The 6,483-nt window shown below is 39.5% G+C and overlaps 1 non-coding gene across 1 annotated transcript; it reads right to left on the reverse strand.

Annotated features, from left to right (window-relative positions):
* Positions 1-6,376: 6,376 nt before the first annotated feature.
* Positions 6,377-6,483, reverse strand: LOC122094569. Its single transcript, XR_006144884.1, has one exon. It is a non-coding gene; the product is annotated as a small nucleolar RNA R71 (small nucleolar RNA).

Genomic DNA, 6,483 nt, shown 5'->3' on the forward strand with positions numbered 1-6,483 from the left:
CTCAGTGGAAGCTCTGCCAGAGTGCCACCTCATCCAAAACCCAGAAATATCCTTCCCTAGCCGAAGCTCTGTCCAAATCCAAATCCAAAAATAGCATTCCCTAGCTGAAGCTCTGTCCAAATTCAAATCCTAAAGTAACTATTCCTAGCAAGAACCCTATCCGAATATCATCACAGTCAGCATCTCTCAAGAAAAGAAGTTGGAGGTTGAGACCATCTTCCCCTGAGCCAGGAGAACATGAAAGACAGTCTGAGCTGGTACCAATCAGGGGCCCACCCCTTTTGACCCGAAACAAGGTTTAAGTTCAGGTACAGTTTCTCAACCAAATTGTCACCATGTAGACTTTATATAGACCTTGTTTTAGTGTACATAGTAGTTTAAATTCAGTCAATATATATATGTGTGATAGCTTAGCCATGCATGTGGAATAGTAATAATTATGGAAAATATTCGTTCATAAGCATCTACTAGGAAGATCGGTTGAACTGAGCAAATTGGGTGCCTAACACCTTCCCAACTCTGTAACCTGACACTTACCCTAAATCTCTGGACCATTCCAATTATTGGGCCCTTTTCTTAAGAATTGAGCCCACCCCTGGGTCCTAGGCCCATAATCCTAGGTGGCAACTCCAAATCCTTTTAAATGATCCCGATCCCTGTATTGAATCATCATCAAACTCCCCGTCTAAAATGATGAACTTTACAGAATTACGAAATAGGCCTCCACATATCTCTAAGCGGCGATACGGCTATGCGGGGCCCACAAGCAAAGTACACACGACACACCCCTCCCTCACTAAAAAGAGAAAGAGAGGAGAGACGACAGAATCGATGCAAGCCCTTCCCCCCCAAAAGGGGAAGAGAGAGCCGTCTCATCATTTTCAGCCGCTACCCTCACAGTGGTGACTCCACTGAGGATAAATGTCAAGCTTTCGACACTAGATGCTACCATTAAATGCAAGAAAATTTTCCACCACATCTATTTGAAAACATGTTTGGCTAACCCCATGTTTGTATTTGTACTCACTAACCTCATCATGCATCGTGCTCGAAGTAAAATCATTCGGCAAGGGACTCCTTGTCATGCTCGCACCCTCGGGGAGGTTAGTTCATGTCATTGAGAGTACTCTGAGAGCAAATGGTAGCCGCTTTCTGTACAAGGGTGTGGGGTATTGTTAAACGGTGAAGATGTTCATAATTGTGCTAGCATCCTCAGGGAGGTCCATGCACTTTATGACATTCTGAGATCGAATAATGATATTCTCGCATTAATCTCGTGTGTAATCAAGAGTAATGGGTAAGGAAGTCACCCCCTTGATCTCGTACCTACAGGTATATCAAAAGGATCACGTACCTTACGTATATAGATCCTATCAAGGAAGCCTTATTGGTCCTATTACATCCACTGCTTACTCGCATCATGTAGGAAATAAATGAAGAACGCTAGGAACGCCACAAGCTGATCTATAGAATTTGTTTGTGGTCTTGAAAAGGAATTTTGCTATGATATATTCTAGTCATAAAGGAATTCTCTCCTAAGTGGGTTTCAGATGAAAGGTGTCCTTCCTCCTTAGAAATGAAATATGGATGATTTGGCATACACAATTTGGACTGACCTCTGTCAAAGTCCCATAAAATGTCGAATTATCCAAAAGACCTGAGGAAACTAGGAGAACGTCACCTAGTGGGATAAGAGAAAGAAAAGCATGACTTTATTGGCAAAGAATGTATTAATAGGGATGTTCTAGTCAAGCCATTTGTATGAATCTCCTGCTTATGGCATTAAGTGGACTAGGGGCATCGACCCCTAACCACTCCCTACCATTAGGCAAACTAACTTTGGATGGATCTTTGGTTGTTAATCTAGTGAATGTATGAACAAGGGGTTGGGAATTCAAGAATCCTAAAATAAGCCACTTTTGGTTCAGGCACAATTCCACACCTTAAGTATTCTCCATGGTCCATTTGGATATGTCAGGGTAATCGGTTGACTCATTTAAGGCTAGTGTCACCCTCGTCATCTCTCTAAGATATTTTACTGCCAAGTGATTACAACTCAGTTCACATGGATCCACCCAACATGGAAACACCGGAACAAGCGTGGGTCCACCCCGTAGAGACATTGCAAGTTGAAGTTACTGAAGTCAAGATTGGATTAGCTCAAGTGTTGCAGTTGTTACAGAGCCTACCTAGGACCTATCTTAGGGTTGACACAACTCCTCCTCCAGTAGAGCTAGAACCATCTAGGCCTATAGATCATTAAGGGCCTTACTCCAGGGATCCCCCTCTAGCTGTAATTAATGATGAAGAGGAGGAATTTGAGGCACATATTCAAAAGGAACCCCAGAGACAGAGAGGGAAAGGAAAATGAGAGAACAATTAGAGAAGCTTGAGGATATGATCTGAGTAGGGAAAAGTCAAGAGAGTCAAATAGTAGATTTTGATGAGATGAGTTTTTTTTCTGGGGCAAGAATCCATGAAAAGTTCAAGTGTTAAAATGACAGATTTGACGGGTCAAGGGATCCTAAGGCTCGTTTGGAGGTATTCCTCAGTATCATGAAGATATGGCAAATTGCTGACAATCATATGAGACAGGTATTCATGTCAACATTATCAGAATCAGAACTAAGGTGGCTCACACAGCTGGAATCCACACGGACACAGAATTGGGCGGCAGCAATGAAAGTCTTCACTAAACAGTATCCCCACAACACTTAAGTAGATAAGGAACGACAAGAGCTTGAAACCTTGAGACAACAACCTAGGGAAGGGTTTACCACTTTCTTAACAAGGTTCTGGAACAAGGTCGCCAAGATGGCAGATTGACCTTCTAAAGCAGAGCAAGTAGAAATGTTGATTGAGAACTTGTCAAAGCCTTATTATGATATTCTCTACTATCAACATATGTATACTTTTGAAGCCCTAATAGCCACCATGACATGTGTTGAGAACAAGATCCTAAGGGATGCACAATATCAAGACATGGGGAAGAATGCCAAGGGTGGGCTAGGAAAGAATCCTAAAAGCAATGTGATAGGTGTAATCCAATAGTCAATATCATCTGCGACCACTTCACCTTCACAGCCATTTGTGATACGATCAAATGCTCTTTCCCAGAAAGTTCCTCACCTAAGAAGATAATTCACGCAATTGGGAATGCCTTTAGCCACAATATATGAAAAGTTGAAGAAGTAAGGTCTTTTGGGAACTACAGCTCCAAGGGTGATCCATAATCCTCCCCCGGCTTGGTACAAGGATTATGAGTATTGTGCTTACCATGCTCAAAAGGGGCATACTACTAAAATATGCATAACTTTACAGCATACAGTTCAAGATTTGGTAGACAACGGGACCATTGAAGTCGAGCCCAAACAGTCTCCTAATGTCATTACCAACCCACTCCCTGATCATACAGCAGTCAATGTATTGGAAGGAGAATCAACGGAAAGTGACCCCACTCAACTCATCAAGCCACGGGCTCGAAGAGATCACTTGATAAAAACCCCAGGGAAAGAAGAGCAATCAGGAGAAGAGTTAGAAGATGAGGATCAGATGCCTGCCTTCCCTCCTTCATCACCAACCCCAGAAGAGGAATCCACCATCTCATACCATTCACCTTTGCCATTGTCTTCCCTTTCACCATACCATCAGAGAGCAGGAACCCCTTTATCATCCTATCATCCACTATCTTCATCAGAATACCCTATCTCCTACATCACATTCCCTTCATATCACCCCACCTCATATCCTTCATCATCCTTATATTATTCCCTTTCTCAAGGGTCGATAAACAATCCATCAAATTGAAAAGAAAGATGGATTGGCAGGTACAACCGGAAGGATATACTTACAATGCCAGAATCTCCAGAAATAACTTCATTAGTAAAGTCAGTAAATGTTTTGAGGGAAAGTCAGGAGAATGACCCTACATCTTTGATTCAGTCAAACACACCTCAAGAGGAGGTTTCAACAGAAAGAGAATAGGACAGTTACATGATGAGCAAAATAATGTGTGAAATCTTAGGGATATAAGTGTACATTTTGCCCCACTTTGGATAGTACTAATTTTATTTTTCTTATTTTTTTTTAGTTTCCAAGTCTACAAGAGAAAGTGCTTAAAGTGAATCAAGAATCAGTCCAAAGGTGGGATCCACTCATTGGTACCACATCCTCTCTCCTACAAAATCCTGAAGATTATTTTCTCTCCTTGCCACCTCACAAGATCTTGAAGATGCTATGCAGAGATTCCTTTCTGATTTAATCAAGATTGCAAGATATTGATGAATATTGTAAGGAAAGAATAGAATTTGTTAATTATGGAAACAGATTCTCTCTTTCCTCACACAATATCTCAGAGAATGAGGATTTTTACTAAGATTTAATTTAACTTTATTTACTTTCTTTCCTTAAAGAAAACTTGTAGAAGGAAGGAGGCAAGAAAAAAACCCTATAAAAGCCCCTTCCTCCCCCCCTCCTATTTTATTATTCCCCTTAGTTTATTTTCTAGTTTAGGCTTAGTTTTCTTCTCTCTCTTCCTCTCTCAGTCTTTAGTTTTAGTTCTTCTCTATTTTTGCTTTAATCACTTTTGTAATTGTTTTTTATGTCAATTAATGCAAGCACTCTTTTATTCTTATTCATCCTTTTATGTTTATGATTTATGCAATTGAGTTGTAATTTTTAAAGTTATAGTTCTAGGTTTAGATCTAGGTGACAAGATCACGAGCCATGGAGCATCTTTTTTTTCAAGTTCAGTTTTTTTGTTCCAAGATTTGTTTTCTGTAGTACTAAAAATTTCAGATGTGGTTTATTTCAGATCTGGTTTTTAGTACTGGTAGTATCTCAAATCACCCAAGCTTTCAAGTTTAAGGGTTGAAGTTCAAGTAAGTAGGCTCCTTCAATAGTCTTCTCTCCCCCCTCTCATTCCCTCTTCTGACTACCCTTTCTTTCTTAATTTTGGATTTTAATTTCATTTGTTACATTATTGCTATCCCTTTCCCCCAAGGTTCAAGGCTAGTGTATGTGTTGGCTTTGCCCCGCCTTGCCATAGAACATTTAATTGTTTCCCTTTCCCTAAAGCCAAGTAGAGTAACCCTTATAAGAGTGACTCTCTGGTCAAGTAGGGAAGCTCATATTATGATGCATCCCTCGGGCTAAGTAGAAAAACCTACTTGTGAGTCTCTCTCTAGCTTTCTCCCCTTACTTTTACTTTATTTTTATTTCCGCATTTTTTTCTTTATTTTTTTTAATTGCGTGGATTGTTTATTTTCACTTATTTATTTATTTAATTTTAATTGCGTGGCTTGCATCTTTAAATTCTTAGATGACGAATGGTTTGGACGTTATTTTAGATACATATGTTTAGGACGATAGTTAAAATTAGATCACAACCATTAATAGGTTCACTTTCGCATTATTAAAAGAAAAAAAAAAATAAAGTGGCTGCTCTCTCTGAGTTCGACCCGTAGCTACACTGATCCGTACGTTTGCGGTTATATTTAAAATCTCAAACAAGTTTTTGGCGCCGTTGCCGAGGAGACAGTTTCATATTATTTTTTGCTTTCTTTTGATAAATCGGAGTGCTTTGTTTGCTTTGTTTTGTTTTTTCTTTTTCTTTTATTGAATTCCTGAGAAGAACAACTTGCAATAATAGTTGTATTGGTGGAGGTCACCATGCCTCACAGTATGATAAAGACAGGTTTCGCCCTGTAGCAGTACCTCAGGAATTTACCTGAGCAACCCCGGATCCCTGCGGGTAAGCTCCCAAAAAGCCAAAAAAATAAAAAAAAATAAAAAAAAATCAAAAAAATTATAAAAATCATAAAAAAAAAAAAATTTTGCTATACATTCTTTTGTGCTTGTCTTACTCTAGTTGTGGGTAGTTTTCTGTTGCATGAGTGTTAGGTGGGTATGTAATACTAATAATCGGTTAGAAAGAAGAGATCCAACAAGTAGTGACCCTATATGTTTACCCTCTTTAAAACCCTTCAATATGGGAGACCAACAGCAAAACCCTTCACCTAAATCTCTGAAAGATAGGTTCTACCCTGCTAGAATAGCCTAACATTCCTGCATAGTTCTACCACAAGCCCAGGGCAATAATTTTGAACTCAAATCTCAATTCATCACTATGTTGCCCCACTTCCATCGGTTGACCTCTGAGGATGCATACCTATTTCTAAGGGAATTTGAAGAGGTATGTGTTCTAATTAAGATCCAATAGCTTTCTGATGATGTTGTTAAGCTTAGGTTTATCACTTTTGCATTGAAAGACCAAGCTAAAAAGTGGTTGTATGGGTTACCTACAAATTCCATAACCTCATGGGAACAATTCACAGTTGTCTTCCTTAAGAAGTTTTTCCCAACTCACAAGACCAATAAGCTTATAAGTGATATCCTTCAGGTAAAGCAAAAGTCTAGTGAGTCATTTTCCAAACTTATGGAGAGATTCAAGGATCTACTCCAAGAATGCCCTCACCATGGCCT

This window comes from Macadamia integrifolia, chromosome 11 (assembly GCF_013358625.1).
Source record: "Macadamia integrifolia cultivar HAES 741 chromosome 11, SCU_Mint_v3, whole genome shotgun sequence".
In the NCBI taxonomy this organism is placed as follows: Eukaryota; Viridiplantae; Streptophyta; class Magnoliopsida; order Proteales; family Proteaceae; genus Macadamia; species Macadamia integrifolia.